Source organism: Erithacus rubecula, assembly GCF_903797595.1.
Source record: "Erithacus rubecula genome assembly, chromosome: 2".
Classification (NCBI taxonomy): domain Eukaryota; kingdom Metazoa; phylum Chordata; class Aves; order Passeriformes; family Muscicapidae; genus Erithacus; species Erithacus rubecula.
The window spans coordinates 38094503-38119341 of NC_136685.1; the positions used below are offsets into that span (position 1 = coordinate 38094503).

The following is a 24839-nucleotide window of genomic DNA, read 5'->3' on the forward strand; positions in this document are numbered from 1 at the left end:
CTATTTTGTTCCTATGCAGATAAAAAAAAATGAAGAAACACTAGGGAAGCTATACCTAAAACCAGTTTGTGCTCTGTTTATTTGAAGGAGAGATCTTACACAAATAGTTTCAATTGAGAGCTCTCTTAGTTGGGATTTTAAAGTGAGCACCAATCTTCTTACAAAAGTCAATAAAAGAAACGTCATGATTTTCTATGGGTGGATTTTTTTTTCAATTTGGATTAGTGAAAGTTTTGTATAATATTGAATTTGCATCTCAGTGAAACTAGGAAAGCTGGAGAGTGGTGGAAATGAAGTTTACTTATATTACTTATGCATTATTTGCTTAAAGCCCTCTGTTTAATTGCTGAATCAGTTTTGAAAACTTTAGTAAATGCATATAAGCATATATACATAATATACACATATATATATACACATACATAAGTGTAATGCATAGATGAGTGTGTGTTTTGACACACACCCTCTGTATATGCTTATCTGAGTGTATAAATGCGGGAATGTTACAAATTTAATTTTCAACAAAGTTTCCTAGATATATTGGATATTTATTTTTCATCAGCAAAACTCTGGGAAGTATGATGAAAGGTACATGATGTTTGAGTATTATATCTAAGAATTTGTTCTTGAAACGCTGAGAACACCTGCAGTGAAGTTCAAGGTCTTGATATTCCTAAACTTTTATAGACACTACAAGCAAGTCTTGGATTTAAAAAAATGAAGACTTGAAATTAATTAAGCTGATCATGAGTCAAGAATTGATTGTATGTCTGTATATATATATATTCCGAATGTAAAGTCAAGCTGGGCAGCAACCCCCACTTTTAATAAAAATGGGTTTAATACACATACTTTCTAGGAATGAAAGCAAGAATACTGAATGACATTTTGACTCTGACCAAGGTTAGTTTCATATTTCTCTCCCTATTTTTCCTTTCTTATCTTCTTATCTTTTTAAATTTACATTTCCCTTTGATTCTTCTTTTCTTTTAAATTTCCTTTTCCAGTCCAGAGGAGTTTTTAGTGGTTTCATGATCATTTCTATTTCCCAAAGTTTGTATTTTCCATATTAAGCTTCTCTGGATATTTTGCAAGCTGTAAGCAGAGCAAATATAACATAATGTTTCTCAGTGTATTTATTACTTTTATTTTATTATATATCCCTTCACTATTATTTTTCCTTTAAAATCAAAGTATACAAAATCTAAGGAAATTATGGAAATGCTTCTTGCTGAGCTGGATATGGGTTTAATAGATGCCATTCAAGAATGACTGTTAATTTACATGACCTAACTCTAAGGGCAATTTTTGGAATCAGTTATTTCACTTTGAAGCTTTACAGCACACATTTAGAGGATTGTATTTTCTCAGAGTAAGTTATGGGAGAGGCATTTGACATTACCTCCCCTACTCTACTGCTTTTGTTTATATAGAGAGAATATCTTACATTTAAGTGACTGTATTAAAATTTATTTGCTTCATATGTAGTTGATATACCAAGATTTTCAAATGGGGGCAAAAAATATTTGTTATGGGTTTTGATTATCAGTATAGTAATTCTTATGCTGTGGAGTGATGTGCAAGAAAATCTAGGATTTTTTTTAGAAGGAAGAGGGTTCTGAAATTGTGACAGGTACTTCTATTACTCTTCTGTCTGCCATTCTGTGACGCTACTGGAGTGTCCAGAAAGTTTTGTTCCACTTTTGGCAAAGTGAGGAACAATCGCTCACTTTGAGACTTCTCACTGAAGTCTAAAATTGTAGTGACTGGGGGAAAGCACAACTTGTGTGGTGCTGTTTTTTAATACAGCTGATGAATATGTGATGATTTGAAAAGACCACCAATGTTTTTAAGACATATTACAGGATGAGCTCTCATTGCTTTTCACTTGTTTACACATGCGATCATAGGATATCCTAACCTGGAAGGGACACACAAGGATCATCAAAGTCCATCTTCTGGCCCTGCACAGGGCAGTCCCAAGAGTCACACCATGTGGCTGAGAGCATTGTCCAAACACTTCATGCTGTGACCACTTCCCTGAGGAACCTTGCAGTGCCTAAGTGCCCTCTGGGTGAAAAAGCTTTTCCTAATATCCAGCCTAAATGTTATAGCTGATGTTTTTTTAGCATGGCAATTACTAATTCATCCTATTTTTGTTTAAAAAATTATTATGCTTTCCTCAAATATTCTGCTTCTGGAGTCATGTTTGCTTTCAAAGAAAGTCACATTATTCTGTCTATTAACATCTCAGCCACTTACTACATCATTATTATTTGGTATATATGTAAAGTAGCAGCATTTGTTTTCATAATCTCAGCTGAAAATTTTCTAGAATATTTTAACCATGGTGAGTTGTAGATTCGGAAGGACCGTATATCTTTCCCATGTTTTGTCTTTGTTGTGCATCACTATTCAGTTGAGTATGTGGTAACAGTTAATGTATTCACCCTTCTACCAGGTGAATGCTCCTAAGCTTGCTTGAGAAGGGCTTACAAAAAGGAAGAGAATTATGAGCACTCATTAGTTATTACCAATTTATGCTAATATACAAGGAAAGTAATCATTTAATCGTTCTGATTGAAATGATGGGCATGATTCACAGGAGATGTAAATTGGTATAGCCCTATTTAAATCAATGAAACTATACTGATATGTGCCAGCTGAGAATCAGGTCCCCCATCTTTATTTGAATAATTTAATGGTAGGCTGACCAGACCATTAGAGAATAAAGTTAATAGAACAATCCTGTATTGAAACTGGAATGTAATATTAGATGAATTTTTAAAATACTTTTTTCCTCTCTATTGTCCTGTTTATTAGATAGGTTTAGATCAAGTTTAAGCTTTGAAGTTGGTAGCATAATGGTACACTTAGCAAACAACCACAATTTGGAAATAGTTTAGAAAAAATATTCACATTACTGCGAAAAAACCCCCATTTCTGGATGACTTTTGAACAAAAATAAAAATATTCTTTTGACCTCTGTTTTCTAACTGTCCTTAATCTTACCTGGTCTGGTGTTGAAATAATGACTACAGTGCAAAAGAAAGATGAATGAAAAAGCTAAAATTTGTATGATTCAGCCAGGTCTTGCTAATGAAGTAACATTCCCCATTATATCATTAATTTCATTAAGTTCTGGATACCTGTCATTGTAAGGAAATAGTATAAACATGGTTGCCAGTGTTTACTTTTTTTGACTGAAAATATCTTAAATAAAATTATGAAATTTCCAACTCTCCCTGGAACTACAACAAATGTTTCTTCTCAGTTCATGTACCTCTGGGACTGCAGCATTGGAAAATGTTTGCAAAACTCTATAAATTTTCCAGATGCATAGTACTGTGTTTCTGTCTTACATTTAATGCTTCACTATTTCTTTCCATGAAAGGAGAAAAAAAAAGCCAAAAAAAATTGGTTTAATTTAAAACTTATTAGTAAGTTAATATATGAATATGTGTTTTATTATTTCCAGAGATATTTAGCAAACTGATATCAATATTTTGTGTGTGCATATATTACATGGGTTCCATGTGTGTAAGGACTACATGATGGGCCAAGTTATTAATTTCTATCATTTTGTTCTGGAGGGTTTATGGTTTCTTAAGAACAGTTTGATTTTAAGAATTTTGATGCCATGCATTTTAAGTTAAACAGTTATCTGCATCTTCTAAGTTGTTTCTAGGGACAAAATTGCACTACTGAAATGCAGCTTAGTTTTGAGGCTGCATTGATAGGCTGCTTTACTTTGTAAGTTGATGTAATGACAAATTTAAGCTGTGGAACACAGATTTAAGAGAGAAGTGACACTAGAAGAAGAATTGCTTCATTTGAACGGTCATTGCAATGATTTTTGTACTTCACTTAATTGTTTAACCATTGCAATACTTTTTATTTATGTAACACACTTCATTCCATATAGTAAAGGAAATTTGCACAGTGTTTTATTCAAAATTAAATATCTCAGCCAAACAGAAATTAATCTTTTAATGTGTGAATATCTTTGGAAATTGTACAATAAAAATAAAACATATCAGAAAAAAAAAAGAAAATACCAATTATTAGGCAGAAATTCTACAATTTGCTTTGCTTTGTTTTGTTTATTTTGTGTCTACAAAAATTGCAGGCTTAGTGCATGATTGAGGTTGGAAGGAATCCCTGGAGGCCATCTGGTCCAACTCCTCAGCTCAAGCAGGGCCACATAGACTCAGTTGTATGGGGGGATACTGAATATCTCCAGAATGGAGATTCCATAACCTGGTGGTGGCCTGTGCCAGTGCTTGGTCACTCTCACAATGAAAAGAGTGTTTCTTGGTGTTCAGGATGTGTTTCACTCATTTCACCACTGAAAAGAGCCTGATTTCCTCTTTTTCCATTTCCTCACTTCACAAGTTGTCCCTGTGCCTTCTCTCCTCCAGACTAAGCAGTCTTTCATCCTTTCCTTGTAGGAGAAATACCCAGTCCCATCAACATCTCAGTGGCCTTTCACTGCACCCTAAGCTACCAGTAGATTCACATCTGTCTTGTACTGAGGAGCCCAGAACTTCAGCACTCCAGGTGTGGCCTCACCAGTATCCTCTCCTAGAGTTCTTACTCATTCCTGATAGTCTTGTTCTGTCCAGCAAACCAAAGTTTCCAGGATTTTTCCAGCTCTGGTTATCACAGCCATTCTGTACATTGATAAGATCAATAATTTCAAGGCCACATTATTGCTTTAATAGCAGATAATGGAGAATAAAGTCCATATGTCCTGTTTGCTGCTGTTTATGGGGAAACAATGCCAGGGAAAATACAAATCAAAGCAATTTTAAAGATGAAGTTTGGACAGCAGTGAGGAGAGATTGGAGTGGTATTGAGAGGGTAATAGCTTAGAAAAGTTTTTTTTTTTTTTTTTAAATGTTGATTGAAGTAATAGTATGAATGTGAAGTTACATTTTGTTTGATATTAAACTACATTAAGCTAAGTGGAATTTACAATAAGACAGATACATTCTTAGTCCTTTGACTTGTGTACTCAGAGAGTTTTCTATGTGGGGATTGCTCTTCCTTCTAATCAAAAAGGTTTCCTAATGTAGTGTGACCTGTCAGAGTCTGTATAGACAAAAAGGAAGCAACAGGCAAATGAGGAATTTGCAGGTAGAAGTGCAATAATAGGTAAGAATGAAAATATTTCAGCATCAACAGACATGAAAGTTTTCTAGACAAAAAAAATCTGGGAACAAATGTCATCTTCTACATCTTAAATCATCAGCATTATCACTATCTTCCTCAATAAGGTTTTTTCAAGAGCTTTCTTTCCTATGCAAGGTAACAGCTGGGATTATCCAGCATTTCAGTGCTAGGGAAGAAGTGATTATGACATGAACACAAAATGTGAGTGTTCTTGTAGGCATTACTACTTTTTCTCATGGACTGTGGTAACAACTGATGGGCCAAGTTATTAATTTCTATCATTTTGTTCTGGAGGGTTTATGGTTTCTTAAGAACAGTTTGATTTTAAGAATTTTGATGCCATGCATTTTAAGTTAAACAGTTATCTGCATCTTCTAACAACTGGTTTGCAGTAGATGACACAGTACCAGTGTAAATCGTAAGTTTGTCCCCAGGAATGTCTGTAGGTATTTAGGAAGAAAAAAACCCAAAGAACCAAGAAACCAAAAAGGTTTTCCTTGGCATTGGTTTTCAAATGCTGAAATCTACCTGGAGAGTCTCAACTGATTTCAGCATCACCTGAGAAAGCTGTTTTGCACTCAGGATCAAAACGAAGTTTGTCTTTTTTTTGGCATATGTTAGTATCCTCAAAGATTTGCATAATTCCTGATCTGTGTTTCTAATTAGTGTGCATATCTGAGTGTGCATACTGCAGCTTGCACATGCACACAAACAAAAAAAGTACCTGTGTACAGTTTTACTTGCACTTTTTTTGGGGCACTAGCACAGCTTTGTGTGCCCTCTCTACATGTGATTAAATATTAATTAGGCTTCTAATATAAGAAAGTGAGTTCACAGGCCCGAGTGCCACATAAATAATGCATGAGGTACCCGAAGGCTCAGCCCGAGAAGCTGATTGGCCACCTTGGATTTGTATAATTATGAAGTTTCATTATTAACAGTGGAAGCAGTGGAGAGATTTGCCTAGCTTGAGGGACTTTGAAAGCATAAGCTGTCTCATTAGGGAAAAAGGGAGTAAGGCATAATATGCAACCTTGTTAGTAAAAAAAAAAAAAAAAAAAAGGAATGAAAATTAAGCATAGCTATTTAACAGAAGTATTTTCAATGTATATATAAACATTTCTAAGTTTATAAAAATACTGAAATTCAAATATGTGAGGTCTATACTACAGCTATTTAACAATTTTGTTTGTAAGAGGTCTTGGTTAAAAGCTTTTGTTCTCAGTATAAAACAATCTTTAATATTTTACAGAAAAATCCACAGGTAGCTTAATGGGTTCTGCAAAGTGAGAGGTACGGAGGTGAAAGAGAATGAACACAGTCCAGGGTTCTTGCTAGAATGTGTGTTGTGCATGCAATTAAATCTCAAGGTCAAACAATTTACAGACAATTACTTTTCTAACATCTCCAGAAATGCCTGCTTACACGTCTTTAATTTTAAATGATACTGATATTCCAATTCTCCCCAAAGGTTAATGCTGACTAAATCCAGCTGTGACCTGACACGATGCGACAGCACAGTGCCTAATTATCCTCTGGATAGTCATTTACTTTAAACCATTAAAGAAATAGGCTGAGAGGAAGATTTAGGACCCAGAAAAAATGTTAGCCTGACTTCTTTCTTCTTGAGGATGGGATGGGCTGAAAAATAAAAATAAAATCTTGCTAAATGTTAGCCATTTGCTTTGATGGCAGAAAATTGTTCATCCCACTCTGTTTTTTTTACAGGTTAAATTGCTAACTAGTTCATTTTATCCATTGCCTACGGCTGGCGCTAAATGTCAGTGACAAATTTTGTACTTGTCTTGAAGAATGAATTAAGTTATGCACAAAAGCTATAGTGCTTTTTTTTAAGATGAGTGAATTGCAGAGAGGAAAAAAAAGTTGCTCATTTGAAAAAGGATTATTTCGATTAAAGGCCTTTTCTATTGTAGTGGAAGACAGGTAGTGGTTTAAGATAATTCTGACAGTTACCTCCCACAGAGGCTGCAGTCCTTTACTAGAAATTTCTTTAAGAGCACTTGCATCAGATTATGCACTATGATTGTTATTGTAAGACCATTTGTGACAGTAAAGGGGGGGAACAATTACAGAAAATGGCAACTATTATTCATTAACTAAGGTAAAACTGGATTTTCTTCAGTGAGGTCAGCATTCCATCACCTTCAGAAAACCTTTCTATGCTTTGTAGCAGTGGTAATTAAAAACCCCCTAAGTACTGTGTGCCAAATATTGGTGAGAAGGAGCAGCTCATTCAAAAATTTATATTTAGAAGACCTGGTGCTGTCTTCACAATCCATCTGGTTTTCAGGTGTCTGTCTCTGGTAGCACCCCATCATCTCCAAGCTAATAAAATACCTAGGAATGATTGTTACCATCAGTGTTTGAAGCTCCGTACTGGTTTACTATCTGTAGGCTTGGCCTAGGGGAGCTGTGCCAGTTTGTATTTTATTTGATTTGACTTTATTTTCATGTGCACTCTACCTGTTTATTGAAAATCCAAAGAGAGCTTAAAGTTAAGACTAGACTTTACAACTATGTCTGTTACAGGGGGGCTTCATTAGAGAGTCTAGATCTCTCACAATGCTGAGGTGGCATAACTGATTCTCTGTTGTATTCTTAGGGCTTAATTTGGGCTATGGGCAGTTACTGCTACAGGACAAAAATTATTTTTATGTTATATTTTGTATTGTGGAAGTGCCTGGTATTTCCAACTGTAAGCAGAATATTATTGTGCTATGCACTGTAAAAAACCACAGATTTGAAATAAATGTTTTTAGTGGCACCCACAGGTTTTGGCAGATACCTTTCTTCTCTCACTGTGTGCATAAATATTTTCACTGGTACCAGCTGTAGAAAGTGATATGGTAAATGCTAATCTCAGTACAGTCATAGCAGTCACAAATGGAAGTTAGATCTGTAATTTCAAGTTGAAAGCTGAAATGAAAAATCTAGTGATTATGCACTACTGCCCTAAGCTACTTCCCTCTCTCTTTCTCTTCTACACTCATTCTTAGGCAAAGGGATAAGGTTTCCTCCCCAGGAGAAAGAAAAATACAGATTATCAGTTTTCTGGTGATAACAGTGCAACCAACTCCTGAAGACAGTCTGACTCTGAAAAGCAATACATGCTGGGATACAGCTCACCTAACTTTGGATGTAAAAGGCACAGATGTCTCTAGTCTGAGCTAGATATTTGTGCCCCTGTTCTACTGAGGAGAGAAACATGTATGACCAGATGTAATTTCAGGGTTCTATTTAGGATGAGATGAATTGTCCTCTGAAGCTGCTTGGTTCTTTCTGTTAACTTTAAAGAGAAACCCAGCTTAGTTGGGTTTCTCTTTAAAGTTTAGATTCCCAGATTTCGGCATCACACTAATGATATTTTCCTATTCCTTAACTTTTAATCTCAGGCTTGTCTGATTGCTCTTGAAGAATTTATTTCCCCTCCATAAGCATGAAATAATGTCTCCCAAAATTTTTGTGAAGTATATTTTAAGCTATTTCTCTGATATATTTTTCTCCATTTTTAAATGCCCACACTTTTGACCTTCCCTTTAATAAGCTAGTTGGAGCACATTTGGTCCCATATTTTGGGGTTTTTTTGGGATCTTGCATCACTTATGTAGTTTGCTTCTAAGTTTTGTACTTCACACATTTGTTGCAGGGCGAATAAGTGTTATTAGAGTGGTCTCACCAAAATTTTGCACATGGAGATACTCTTCCTTGCTTCCATTTTGTGGTGTATGAAAATTTTGTTAGAGAAAAAACACTACATGAAGAAATTCAGTTATACTGAGATAGATATTTATAATTTCCTGTCATATTGCTTGTTAAAGAGAATGTTGGGGTTTTGCTTCCATTTACCTCTTTTGTTGCATTAGCCTATATAAATTACTATATTTTTAACTGTACATTTTGCAGACTGCAACCCTTCAGCTAAATGGTTGAGTTACACTCAACCTACTGTGTATCATCATACAGACCTCTCTGTATTTTGCTAGCTTGACTTCCTGAAAATGATCTCTAAAAATATTGTGATACTTAGTCAACAACTGTTTCTTGACTGTTTCTTTTGGCATTTATTTAAACCAGTATCACATATTGATAATTTGATCAATTTGATGATTTAAAATCTTAATAAAGAAATGACTGCACCTGTTGGTGAGTCAGATTAGCTACAACTTAGTGGCTTACCCAAATTTGAACATTTGACCTAAGCCATACAGCCAAGCAATTGAGTGAAAGAGGCATCTTCAGACTCCATCTCAACTCCAATGGAAAAGCTGATCAAAATTTAGATTGAGAAAGCAAACAAAAAAAGAGTGAAACAAACAACAACAAAAAAGTCTTTTCGTATGTAATTTCTCCAGAAGACCAAGAGTGAAGGTGGAAACAGATAAATGGTAACAGATCAGTCATATCTCACAGAAAGTGTGCAAGTGTGCAAATTGTAGAGTGGGCTCTTTGAACACTCTCATGTTTCTTTGCTGCATTCTCAGTAGATCTTGGAAACTTTTACTAAATGTTTTGCCATTTAGATGGCAAAAATTACATGGGATGAATACCAACCTGTTTGAAAATGGGTTTCTTTGTTTTCTAGTTTGTTTATGTGAAAAATAGGAGAATGTTATTTAAGAAAATGTAATGTATTTTTACATGTCAGATATTATGTTCAGTTCTGAAGAGTAATAGAAAAATTGCAGTTTCATATTTATTGTTAGAATAGAATTCTGGGAACTGTATCTTTTCCTTATGGCCCTTTTTCATGTCTTAATTATTGGATGGTCTCCTGGTAAATTTTATCTTTTGCTAAAAGTTGTAGTTATGGTCAGCTGAAACCTCCAGTTCAGGTTATAGAACTTTTCTGCTGAATCTTACTATCAGTCTCAGGACAAATCTGTACAGAATTGTAGATTCTGATCCATAGATCCTGCTTCTGTGAGAGAGCTTTTAGGAGTGGGAAAAGACATACTCATTAAGAAAATACTTCATCACTGGTACAGCTGTAGTTTTGAGAACCATCTTCCCAGTCATATTATTTCATAATATAAAGAACTGAGTGTGAATATGTTTCAGGAGTGATGTGACTAAAAATATTTGAAATATTTCCAGTGAATGAATTCCATCTAATTTTTGTAAATACTGTAGGAAGTATGTTTAGTACTAAGAAGTACGGAAGTTTGCACTGTTTACTTTTTTTTCCTTTTAAATCTAAGTGCATAAGCTAATGTAAAAAAAAGTTCTGTTATCACTAGTTCTGTATAGTAATTTACTCTGTGAGCATTTGGACTGAAATCAGTGGGAACTTTTGTGGAATAAGTTAAAACTTTCTGTGAAGGTGAGAAAGAAAATATTCTCCTCACAAACAATACCAAGAAGAAAGCAAGGTGCAAATATATGCATCTATTCTGGTTAAAAATTAAGAGCTAATGAAGCGTGTGCAGTACGCAGAGGGTAGTGGTGAATAAAGCTCAAATTTCATATTAAATTAATTTTAGAGTATGTATTTAATTTCTTTCCTGCAGTGCTACCCTTCACTTGTTGAATCTGAGTATCTGGTAACTTAAAGTATCAGCAATTTTCCTTCCTCTTTTTCTGTGGATACTTCTTCTCTCGGTAATGAATTAATGGTATATCCGTGCAGAAGAGAATGGAAAAAATAAAAATATCCCTTTGGTTGCAGAAGGAAAGAACAATGACCTGGCTCCAGGCTCAGGTCCTGAGGCTGCTCCCAACACCCAGCTCAGCAGGACTGAGTCCATGGGAGAGGCAGCATCAGGCACTGGTCATCCTCAGCTGAGCACACCTAAAAGGCACATTTGTGACCAAAAATTATTGTATGGAAGAGAAAGGATGCTGTGCTGTTTTTCTGGAGGGAGTCAATCTACTTGCTTCTGGCAGTAAGGTAGTAGAAATCATACAATGTGCAACCATGGAAAGATTAAAAGCCAATCAGTGAGGCTGTTACCTTAATGATCACTAATATGAAATAGATTGTGAAAGCCTTGAACTCTAGTGCATCCCCATGCAACAGTTTGTGAAATCTGCACTTCACAAATGCAGATTTGAATTCATAATGGTCCATTTTCAGTTTGAGTTAATAATAAAATCTTGTTAATGTTTTACTGAAGAAAACTTTTCTATGCATAAGAAAATTCCTCTTATGATTGTGCCATATTGATTGGGTATTGCGACAGACATTATGGAGTGGATTTTTTGTTGTTTGGTTGTTTTGTTTCTTTAATGTGTAATGTTATGTTTTCACCTGAAAATGCCTACCAGCTGAAATTTATCACTTGATCATGTTGCAAAAAAGCTGTTCCTGCATCATTTTCTTCTTTCCTCCTTTTTAACATTCAATTATCTTGATATTTTCTTAAGTGATGGTTTCAGTCACTTTTTTTTTTCAGAATAATAATAATTGTAACAATAATAATAATAGTAAATTTCACAATTTCAGAACATCTCTTGAGACTTGCTTATCAGCCCACTTCCCCTCAGGATAGCCCAGGGCCCATACAGAAAAGTTGTATCTACCCTGGATCCTCTAAGGAAACTTCACCCATATTGTGTCCTTAGTGTCTGACCCATTACAAAAGAATATCCAATCATTTTACAGGTCCAAAATCAGAGCCAAGTTTAGAGTAATCTTAAACCCAAGCATTTATGGTTTCAGTTATGTAAAGATACATGATTCTGGATAGGTTCTTTCACAATGAGAGAGAATTCTGTTTTATAGAAATTAAATTTTTATTCTTAATATTTTAGGATTGTGTTACATAGATTTGCATGTCTCAGTTATATGCCTCTGAAAAAAATAACATGAAATATATTTAGAAATTGTTGGTTTGCTCCAGCCTGAAAGATGATGAAAAGGGAGAAATCATTGCCTTACTAGTTCTTTTTTCCCTGTTATTTCAAATTCACTACATCCAGAAAAGAACACATTTGGATGTTTGTCAGAGATTCGTAAGTTGTAGCAGAAGCAGTATAGAAGCACAAAATCATATTAGTTTGTTTTTGTTTTTTAAATACTGTCTTGGCATGTGAAATGTTCTGAAGCTAAGGGCATTGCATAAATAAATAGAAATTGTATTATGCTATCGTGTTTATCAAATGCTCCTCATCTACTGCACCACCCCCATAAATCCACCAAAGCTGTTATTATTCAGGGGTGGGAAGGTGGGGAGAATGGAGTGAAAGCTACAGGATGATTTAACACTGTGGGAACTTAATCAATAAGGCTGTTGCAGCAAACTCCCAGGAAAGAGTGTTGTTTTCCATCCAGATGATAATGAGGCAGACTAGCAGCAACCTCTGGAGGAGGAATGCTGGAGCACTGAATATGTGGTACAGCTTTGCTAGCTGCTAATTAATAGTTTGAACCTTTTTGCCATCCTGCTACTTGCAGTTTCTTTCTGGCTTGTCCCACATAACTCTTTCACTGCTGAGGTCAGTTGATGCTAACTTAGATTCTTGGAAACCAAATTTAACAGCAGTACTAAAAATGTAAGTTTACCTTTCTTCTCCGTCCTTTGTTTTTGGCATTACTAGTACATTTTGTATGCCTGTATAACATGTAATTCCTCCTTACATCTCAAAGATAATATTCGCATATTCCTTGTGCTTTGTATTCTAAATTGAGACAGCTGAAATTATTTTGGTATTTGAAATCTGTGGTCAGACTAGAAAAATATCAGCAAAAACCAAGTTAAATAAAAGTTCAACATAACTAGTATTTGTGATATGCAGATTTAAATAGATTCAGGTAGTGCTAGCTTAAAGAGGTTGGGAATGCTTGTTCAGTGGTTCTTAAGCTCGGCATTGATTTTTCCCACTTTTATCTGGAGTTGAAAACAGAACAGGGATCCACTTTAACAAAGCTAAAGCTCTGGCTAAATGGTGCCATTATATCTGTATCTTTGCAAGACGTATAAGAAGTAGAGAGCAAGCAAGTATTTCCCCCATTGCCAGGGAAGAATTGAGGCAATGGAAGATGAAACAGTGAGGTCAAAGTTGGCTGTAAAGTAGAAGGCTGTAATACAATGTTGGACACTGTAGTCTAGGAGTGTATTGAATCCAGGTTTTTGAAGCATATTTAATGGGAACATCTAAAAGCATGTTATAGGTAAGAGTGAATTAATGGATTGTTTTGCTAAAACACGGGTAAAACTTGCTACATTCACTAGGAAACACAAGATGAGATTTGTTTTAACATAGTGAAAATATGAATAGCAGTCAGCAGCCATCCTTCCAGGTTTCCAATGTAGTAGTATCACTTCTACACCACCTCACTTCTCTAAGATTATTTGTTTTAGGATGCTTGAAAGCATCTCTTAAAGTGTTTTCCATACTTGCTATAATTAATCAATGCTATGAACAGAACATATTAAGTAAATGCTTTTTACTGGTGATGCATAATGGCTTTTGTTGCATTTAGTTTTAGTTTGCATAATATTTTTCTAATTGTTTTGTTTTCCTGACTCTCGATTGTCCCATCTTTTTGCTAAGCTTGTAATGACTTTTTTAGTCATCCAAAGCACCAATATGATAGCAGGGGAAGCAGTGGAGAAACTGCACCTGTGTGGCAGTGCATTTTTTCCAACTTCATAACAAAAGGCCATTGAGACTAAAAATGCTCATTCAATTTTTGCTGATATTAGAAGTTCTGTACCATCTTTGATATTTTGTCACAGCAGATCAAGACTTATATAGAAAATATAGCATTATATAGAACTTTCTAGTGCTACACATTTTTAAAAAATGGTATTTAGATTTTGAAGAGGTAATGCAGATAAGTTTTTTGCACTGAATAAAAAGAATGCCACATTAAAATCACTTAATCTACTAATGAGTGATGTGAATCAAACTCATATTCAAAAATATTTCTGTTTTACCTAGAAATTCAATTGATGCACGCAAAATTACCTAGAAAAACTTGATTTGGATACAGAGCTCCTGCAGAAATTAGGTATTCATTTCCCTAGGCAACTTTCATTTTTTGAGCCTAAAAATAGCACATCCACAGTATAATTTGTAATTAATAAATCCAACTGGTATTTAGAGACTTGTGACAATTCCATTGGTAGTATTTTTTCCACAGCATTCCTCCCTGTTCCTCAATAGTGGAATTGTTGTTGGTCTTATGCTTTCAGAGTAAGATTTTTGGGCAGACACCTTTCTTTGAGTCAGTGTCTGGGGTAGCACCAACTGCTTTGGTTTCTCAGGTCAGACCTTACATTATAAGAGACAAATATGCCATTAGTAAATTATTTAGTACTTTAAGTGCCTGTCATCTCATTCCTTGATGCTTGTTCTCATCAGTGACTTATGCTGCAAAAAGGTTTGATACCACATTTGTATGGGAGGGTTGAGTAACACTTCACAAAACAGAAGATATCTTCATAACAGAGAGAAAACAGCTATGTTTTATTCATTGGTACACTGAAAATTATAGTGCAAATACAGATTTAATTTGGATTTCAGTGCAGGGCTGTCACAATGGCAGATGGGCAGAAATAGCAGATACCAGATCAGGAGTCGTGCCTAGTAGGCACCACAGCACGAGCACATGTGCACACAAATACACACACAATTCCTAAGTACAGTCTTTGTCCTAATAGATATCTGTATATTGCTCATGATTTGCAATGATTTTTGTTTGAGAACCAATTGTATTTTCATTTTCTTTTGTGCTTTGACAGGATATAATTATTTCTGAAACATATTATAGGATCAAAGCATATTTCATTATTAAAGAACTTATTGCATTATGTTAGTGCCCTCCTGAATGTATGAAAATGTTAATCCAGTTTTGTCATATTTTTCAAATAAGCAGTTTTTCTTATGAAAATTCTGTGAAATTAATTGTTTGCTTTCTCCCAACCTCTGAGGGGTCTATAACTTCAGAAGATATCAGATAAAGGATGATGACATATAATGAGAGCAAGATTTAGCTATTAAACTTCCTTTGACTCACTTTAAATATTGATTAGAGAAACACTTCTGGGCAAATATTTATATTGAACAATAATATAGTTCAGTGGTTTTTAATTTTTTTTTTCTTTCTGAATATCATTATGTCTTCAGTAATTTAGCTTAGAAAAAACACATTGTTAGCCATCAGTTATATGGAAAAGTCCTAGGTAAATGAGTCCAAGAAAGGAGAGTAAAATTTTTCAGCAGTAAACCATCATTCATAAGATGCAGATACTGTTGCATAGGTTATATCTGGCCTTTTCCAGGGTTTAGGACTGCTGTACCTGGGATATTGGCTTCAAGCAATTTCTTATATAATGATAATGTGGTGAGAGATGCTGATGAAACCATGCTGTTTCTAGATAAAGCTGATATTGCATACATAGGTAGAAGAGGTAATTTCCTTACTCACTTTCTTAATGAACTCAACAAGGAGGAAGGAAACTTCCTGCATCTGTGACTATCTCCTAGATTTTATTAGTTTTTTTCAACAAGAATAAATTTCTTTGTATGTTTTTGTTTACTTGATATATGCTATATATAACCATAACAGCTGAACCTGCTTGTTGTGTAAATGAGTGATGTTGTCTTTGTAGGGAAAAAGGGCATATAAAAGATTGCCAGAAAAAAAATCTTGGAAGAGTCTAAGAAACATCAATATATTTGTGTTTTAAAATTTCTTCCAAGTTTTTACTCAAATGGTGAAGAGTCCAGCATGTGTGCCAAACATAAGGGGGCCAAGTATATTTATTATACAAAATATTTGAATATTATCTCAGTGTGAAGGCTGTGTGTGTTGTTTAATGACTAGTTTTTGTTCCTTTAATTATGTTGGACCTTTGGTTACTAAACACTCCAAAGACTCATGGAAAGTTTGAGGTGTCCAGGTTGGAGAGCAGTGTGGACCCTCCCCACCTCAAGGCAGCACTCAGCTCAGCTGTCACGTGCTGGATGTCTTGCTTGTTTTACTCAGTGTTGCAAGTCCAGTCTAAGAACCAAATACTGCAGAGAGGGCTAAAGGAGTGCTTGCTGTGGACTTGAAAGGATATAAATCTTGACAGCAGTAGCTGAGGAGGGAAAGGAGGGTGTGAAACCAGTTCTCCAGTTATATCCGCCATATCCATTGATGCTTGCACCACAGTTAGATCTCTGACAGATAATACTTTTGCCCTACACAGGAAAATCAATACAAATTTAACAGTCATTTGCGTGCATTCCTAATATTCCAAGTCCTTAAGAAGAAAATTTTTACCTAAAAGAAAAAAATTCAGTTTCTCAGATAGTGTCCATGTCTGTTCTGCTACCTAGATTTCAAGCAAGCTGCTTTAATTTGGGAGAACTACAGAGTTTGGTCTGTTGCCTGTAAATACTTTATGAAATAGTCAAATCAGTTTTATCTTTTTTTTAAATTATAATACATCAGTAGTGATTGTATTATGGATTAATGCTATGACAAAAACCTGGCTCTATATTGAAATATACATCTGCACATATTTCAGTACAATTGGATCTTTCAAAGTTTCATCTGAATTTTGAACTTATGTTTAATAGTTAATTTTAGATTGCATTAAAATAACAAATTTATATAATCTTTGATTTCTGATGTGTAATATCGAGATTTCTTCACCTGAACCTTACTTTCTTACTGGAATATAGCTTGTTGTTTCTCTAATTCATATTGTCTTCTGTCAAGTAAGAAGTAATACAACTTATTCTTTAGACCCATTTATTGAAATGAGAGGAGTATATACTGTTTTAATTGAGATTCAGGACCAAAATCCATACAGTGAAAGGAAAGACATGTTCTAAATATTCTATAATGAAAATCTCCCAATAGAAACCTAGGTTTCAAAATCTTAAAGTAGTAAACTAAGTGAATGCTTGAGGTGCTTTTTCTCATCTCAAGGGATGCAAAACCATATTCTTAGATATATATGATCTGCCTGCTAAAATATGGAGGTGAGCCTGAAGTAATATTCTAGGACAGTACTTTCTGCTTTTGTCAATGAATGATCTGGCCTTAGGGACTAGTCCACAGTCTGGCTGAAGGAAGGGTTTTTCTCAAACCAATGAAGGTGTAATAAGCCAGAGGTGTGTGGGTGTGCAATAGCTGCAATTTACAATTCTAAGGTTATACAGATGTCTCAGGAAAAGACCAACCTCTCTACGAAATGAAAAATGTAGTTTTAATTGGTCTCAGGAATGGCAGTGATTCTAATATAATTCATCAAAGAAGGCATTTGACAGCAAAGCAATTGGATGTTAAATATGTTTCTGACTCAATATGGAGGTTCATGCTATGGCAGTGTAGCCAAGTTAGTTTTTTTGTTCATTCCGTTTGCAAGTTAATCTAAGGTACCATAAGACTTTTCTGTGTATTATTGATTTCTGATATTTCTATTTAACCAGGATTTTTTCTTTCTGGCCAGATTTTGTACCAAGTTTTCATGAATGCAACATTCTGAATGTGTTGGTGAATAAAAGCATATCTACTTCTAAGAGATATCTTGCCATTTTTTCCCTTCATGCTTTCTATCAGTGTTTCTGACTTGCAACATTCCTAGTAGTAGTAATGTTCCTACAGCAAGTTATTTCTGCATAAATCTAGGCTGATCGATCTTTCATGTTTGATCACATTTTTCTTATATCCAAAGTGACAGATTTTCAAAAATTCTATAATTTTGTAGTTTCAAAACTTCTGTACTTTCTGAGCTAGTCTTGAGCTTGTTATCTCCTTGGTTTCTTTTTTTATTTTTGTAAATACATGGGCCAATGCAATGTGAAACTCAGGATCCAATTCCTTTAGTTCTCATTTTACTTCTGTTGCTTTTCGTGTTAAAAGTATCTTCTTCAAACATCCAGTGTCCTCTTTCCCAGTCTAGTACCATACTTGAGTTAGGTCTCTCCTTCCAGCACAGAAGCTGAGCCTCTTTCCTTATTGCTGTGACATTCCATGTAAGCAGAGATTTAAGTCAAATTTTGCTCATATTTTCTTCTATAATTTCCAATCTGGACAGCATCTTTACTGACAGGGATTGTGTAATGTCTTTTTTTTTGTTGTCTTGCCTATGCCTATTTGGCTTTGTCTGTGTGAAACTGTAGCTGTGAGGGCCCTACTACACACTGTCTGGCGTGTAGTACCTAGTAGTGTGTAGTTGAGAGTGACTGAATCTAGGATAACAAAAACAAAGGCCTTGTTGAACTCATAGATCCTCAAGAAAATTTAATTACACAAGCAAAATGACCTAAAATACCACATAGAGAAAATACCCTTGATGGAAAAGGAGATTTGTTAAAACTCCACTTATTGTAAATTCTCTCAAGATATGTAGGACACCAGAATAAGGCTTAAACAGCACTTTCAGTAAGTAACTGCAAAAAATAGATATCTTAGAATAAATATGCTAAGTGGTGGTGTTACTTCTTTTGATAGGATGACAGTCACGATGTTTTCAGTTGTTCTTACTCAAATCAGCTAAGAAGACTAGCTGTATTAGAGAAAATCAAAGAATATTCAATTCCCTATAAATATAAACCACATGATTTTTAAAAGCATTTTCTAGGCAAAGATGGAAGCCTAAAATGTTTGAGAGTTATTTAAAGGTAAGATTAGATATTGCATGTGTTGAAACCTAAACTGAGTGCTTTCTCTGAGACCCTAATAGGTCTGGGGCCTTAGACTGAAGAATTTGGAAAGTTGCTACTAATCCAAATTTTAAATCTTCAAATTTCATTTTCCTAAGTGAGACCAGAAAGATACTCAGAGAGTGTAGGCAATACCTTGATGCTATAATTGTAACACTCATAAAGACAAAAATCCAGGAAAAGTCTGGTTTTTTGAGAAAAAATTGCATGAATGGAACTGAACCGATTTTAAGTTTTTTAATTTCAATATTTAAGGACATCACTACCTGGGTGCTACCTCAGAGAATACCCTTCACAGAACTGGTAGTGGAAAATGCAGTTAATGCTGACTAACTGTCAGCTTGGAAGAAGCAGGACATAGAGTGATTCATGTCCAAACAAAAGCAGTAATGAGATTCTGTAACATTAACACTACAGGAAAAACTGAAATAGTACAGAAGAGAGGTAGTTTTTTTTCATTCAAAGTGTATGCTAACTGTGTATTGTTCAATAGATAAAGATGCAATCTTTAATGGAATCTGGGAAGAAATCCCACGATAAAATTAAAATGTTGGCAATCCTTTAAATTAATATCTAACTTCAAGTCTGGTCCCTGTAGAGGTAGGCACCTGACAAGGAGAGACTTTGGAAACAATTGCTGGGAAGTAGTAAGATCTCCACAGACTCACAGTACACTAATCTAACTTGCTTTTTCAGTAGTCTTTTCTAGGGTGAAATATAGACTGAAATTTTTTAATCATGCACACTTGTTGCAGAGACTATTGACTGCATTAACACTATTCTTCGTATGCTCTGCTGTAGTTGAAGTCTCAGTCCTGAATGGGACTATGTTTATAGGCACTAGGACAGGGCTGCTTAAATTATGAAAGAAAAACGTGTTGATAAGAAGACAGAGATTAGAAACAGAAAGTCCAAGGGAAAAATATGGTATCATGGGTATCATGCAAGAAAACATGTTAGAGATAGCTGTTTCAGCCTGTTGCATATGTCAGAGATGTTGAAGATCAAGTTGAAAGAAGATTCTTGTTGATATGGCTTGTAAGGATTCTTCCATGGGACCAAAGCTGGAATAGATTTGAAGCTAGTTCTGGGTTAAGATTCACACTTCCAATAATGCCCTTTGAAAGCTAATCCAGGTAAAATCCAATCATATATATTAGTTTATTTTCTCTTAGCACAGCAAATTTAATGTCTGGTAATCACCCATGTTGTAACAGGCAGAAATTCAAATATATTATTAGATTTAATGTTCTGATTATCACCTTGAAATACATACACTGATCTTAGTAGTGTTTTAACAAAGGGAATTAATCAGACTGAAAACATAGAGGATACAAATCACAAAGGACCAGCTCTGTCACCTTTAGTTGCCCCTCAAGTGTTTGTTGAACCACTTGTATGTTTTATGCTTGGATGTGCTTCATGCTCAGATCTGGAGGACTACTATATTTGATACTAACAGTAGTTTCCAAAAGAAATGTGTTTAGATGTAACAGTTTTGGATTGGATCTCTTTTAATTTCTCTCTCAGTTTGACAAACATGCTTATCGGACACACAAAAGTATGGAAATGGAAAAATCCCCCAACCCCCAAACCAAAAGCCACAGTCTGGGAGGAAATACTTGTCAGAACTAAGAAATTTTCAGAAGTACTTAATTTCTTAGATTCTTGGTGAATCTTACAGAGTAATTTACAATTAAAATGAAGAAACGGTTAGAAGCTTTATCTTAGGTTTGGTTGTGGAAAAAAAAAAAAATCTTATTTATAAATGCTTAACTCCATTTTTAAACCAACAACTTTTCCAGCCTCAGATCACTCAATAAAAAAAAAAGCACAACTACTTTGATCAATATTATAATGAAATACAGAAAATTAACTTTGAAATATCATAGCAAGTTAGGGCTTTGCTGCAGCGATTTTCTAAGTTTCACCTGTAAGAGCTGGGGTCAGGATTTGGAGGAGGGGCTGTGCACTGTTAGTGTCATGAGTGCAGTGACAGCCAACTATGCATGCCCATTGTTTTGCATCATTAGCACTGTAGCGAATCTTAGGGAAAAAAAAAAAAAGAAAATGTCCAGTCTTTTTTATTACTTCACTTTTTTTTTTCCTTTTTTATTTTTTTTTTCTTTATAAGGCACCTAATTTAGGCCACAGACAAAAAGAAAATGTATCTTGAATATGCATCACAGGTTCCAAAAATGAAAAGAAATTGGATTTGGATAGCACTTACTCAATAGACAGATATGATACATGGTAAGAAGGTGCACTGTCTGCCCTGTGATAGATTAAACTACTTTGTAGGAAAATTACTGTGAGCCAGTCACCACCACCACCGTGGCTAAATCTTTAATAAAATTCTCTTCCATATTCAAGAGAGAGGTATGAAGTACACAATAAGCAGAGTGGAGTAGAGTGCCATTTATCAAACCACAGCTAGGTCTGTAATCTCCTGCTTTATCCTTTTTTAGTACTTTATTTGTCTTTATTGTTGCAAGGAAGCACATTTACCTAGGGCAGTGGGCTTTTGGTGCTGATAAACCTTTTGTTTTAAATTCTACCTGTGGGGTTTTTTCCTTTTTCATTTTTTTCGGTTTTTTTCTTTTTTTCCTTCCTTCTTGATCAGATGTCCATCCAGTCACTCTATGGGAGTAATTAGTCTGTTTTGTGGTCCCTGGCTTGTTACATATTCTTGCACCCTTCCTTGCCTGACCTGACCCTACCTCTCTTGTCTCTATGCTACAAAAAAAAAAAAAAAAAAAGGAGAAAAACCACCAGATCTTATAACATCTAAGACATTTTAAAAAGAATACTCATGCCTGTGCAGAAGATGGTCTGGGTTGTATTGCATAATGCTTTTTTGAGGCTGTTTGGCAAGATGGCAGTGTTGAAGCATGTTGCAGTTGGCCCCTGGGTGGCACTACATGGCTAGATCTGGGACCAGCAAAAACAATTTTGGATAAAGGCAGAAAACATAATTGAAGCATTTTTCTTCTTAAAAATTAAAGACTTTAACTAAATGTGTTGTTATTTGCTGAGTTCAACACAAATTCTCAGTATTATTAAACTGTTTTCCTCTAATTGAATGACATCCCAAAATATTCCATGTATCTTGACTACCTGGTAATATCTGGATCATTTTTGGGAGCACAATGATATTAAGTACAGATTCAGTGGAAGGGTTCCTATGGGTATGTGACTAGAACTGCTTTGTGCTGCCTGAATATGCATACTACCAGTCTGTGCTGCAGCCCTGGGGGTGATTTTTTTAGTACTATTATAACCCTTTTTATTGTTTGAATAGCAGTTTTATGACAAAACATTTATATTCAGCCTGCCTTTGTACTTGACTGAAAGAGAGCAATCACTGAGAATGATAAGGCAACAATGGTAATGATAACTGCATTTATGGAGGCTTACAGAATTTAAACGGGCATGCAAAAATAGACTTACAATAGTGCTCTACCTGTATTTGAACTGGCTTGGGTATATTTCTTGTGCCTGGCCCATGTTTGATTGTTGATGGATATGCTGCATTTTCTCCTGTTTTTCTCTCTTATGGCATTTCTTCTGTATGAGTCTTACCTGTGTGAACATCATGTTTATCTTAGCACTGAAAGGTGACCTAGTAAGATGGAGGAACATAACCATTTTTCAAGGTCCACATCCCTGAAATTATTGCTTAACTTGCATATTAAGATTTCAGAGTTTGTGGTATTATGATCTTGCAATAGAATGGTCATCACCTCTCTTTGTAGATTCTACCTCTTCAGAAAAAAAACCAGTTCTTTCATTTTCCCTTGAGAAAAAGTGAGGAATAATACCAGACTTTGCAAGCAATCCAAGAGTTTAAGATCATTAAGATTGGTTCTTCTGTTGCCCAAATATTGTAAAGCCAAATAAATTACAATTTTTTCTTCCTTTGCTTTGAGTTTTTGTCTCCTTTGAGGTTCACTCAGACACATCCACTAGGACACACATGCACATTTGTGTATTTTCTTAAATTTCTTGCTTATACAAGAACATAAGACAGCAGTGAGAAGGTTCATTGTGTTCTGGGAGGAAACAAATAGCTCCTGGATCTCTGAATGAAGGGGGGGGGGGAAGGGGGGGAACAGAATTATGCCAAAGTCTACATATATTTTAGTATGGAATATGAGGAAAGGAGATGTGCACTGTACATTGTCCTAAATGTATTTTAAGGTCATGTCCAGTCACACTGCTCACAGACTGCAAAGTAGACTTAGTGGTGTTAGAGGGTTTCTTACCAAGGGAGAGACTGATCTCCTGGAGTTAGAATGACAGATTCAGCCTACTCATTTAGATATTGTTTTTAAATATTTTGAATTTTTTTTTTTTTCAGGGAGCTATTTTATATCAAAACAGCTTTCTGTAAATCAAACCAATGTATATTTTTATAGAAGTGGATGACTATTTTAAAGACCTTTAGATTTTTGAGCCATACATTTAGATTTTATTGTTCTTGAGAGATGGAACCTCAGCCCAATTTCTTTCATACTATAGTTTCTTCCTATGATGTAGATTCTTTCTTCACCTATATTTTAGTTTTCCTGTACTTACCCATCCATTAGAAGTTTACTGTATATAACAGCTGTTTGGCAAAAAAAAATAGTGAAAACGAAGTAAATAGAAATGTAAAAAAAAAAAAAGTTGGTAAAACCAAAGATATCTTTTATTTGTATGTTATTTTGCTATTTTAGAAGCTCACTAACTATACTCCATTTTTTAATGTATGTATATGATTATTGCATGCTAGCCTTTTCATGTGCTTGTCTGCACTAGTTAGGCTTTAAATATGTTTAAATTAATAATTCAAATTCTCTTTTGCAAACGAAATAGCAGTAATGCAAACATTAATTCACTTTGCTTTATAATATTCTGGAATGCTGCATTCAAAGATACGTCATTTTTTACTAAATGTCTTTCTAATACTTCTGTGCAAATGATACCTTTTCCCCAGGCCCAGCTACTTAGTGGATATTATTGAACAAATGTCTTTTATAGGATCGAAAAAAGTGAGGCATTATGTGAAAGAAATTTTTGAAAATGTGCATGGACTATTTCAGAATATGCTTAGTGAATATTAAGCAAACACCTGAAGTTCCTGTGCTGCTGCCTAGAACCAGCACTTCATTACCTATTACGTGCAGTGACTTTGAATTTTTTATTAGGTACTGGTCTCTTAGCCTGTAAGGCTTGTGCATGATGTCTATGAGAGCAATTTCCAGCAGAGAGAAGCCTTATCACAGATTCACCTAAAAGGTAAGGATATTTTTTAATTTTTAGTTCACATGCTGAACAGCTGCCTGCTGAACACCTGCCCACGGAGCAGGAAAGAAATTTGGTTTAAGGGTTGATTATACATGTCTTACTCATATGCAGTAAGTCCAGAAATAGGCATGATGAACTTCAGATAAACCCAGAATATGCAAATGGAGAGTACAATACCAGAATATTTACCCCCTAATTTTGTGCTCCACTACATTTTTAGTGCCTTTTTTTTTTTTCCAGGTTGGTGAGGACATAGAAGAAAGGCTTATATATACTTCTGATTTATTTAGTTTCTCCCAAATCTGCAATGTTAATATTTTAAAAAGCAAAGTTGAACTGTGAATATGGCAGGTAATGTATGTAAAAGAATCATTGCACTTGCCATTCCTCATATTTGCTAAGCATGTTAACAAATATGACTGAGTATTAAGAAAAAGACAGCAAAGCAGTAGGAAATGATGAAAAATCGAGAAAGGCAACTAATAAGAATGAGAGAAAAGGCACAACATTAAATCTAGATATAGTGAAGGAATGCTCTGATTACTTTTTCACTGAAAATAGCTTAAATGGACTTTTGAGAGAGAGAGACCTTATTACAATGGATCCTGAGTGATAAGTTTTAAGACTATTAGTTTGAGGAATTCAAACCAGGTAATTTAGGAAAATAAAGACTCTTAAGAAAGCATGGGCTACATTCAGAATGTGGTGGTACACTTATTGTTAAAAGAACAGACTTTGGTAAAGGAATA

General features: G+C 34.9%; 1 long non-coding RNA gene across 1 annotated transcript in view; it reads left to right on the forward strand.

Annotated features, from left to right (window-relative positions):
- The window catches only part of LOC306798629, a 191275-nt gene that overhangs the window by 44017 nt on the left and 122419 nt on the right, over positions 1–24839 (forward strand). Inside the window, exon 4 of the long non-coding RNA XR_013773417.1 lies at positions 23991–24081. This is a non-coding gene — a long non-coding RNA (uncharacterized lncRNA). The remainder of the gene's footprint in view (positions 1–23990; positions 24082–24839) is intronic.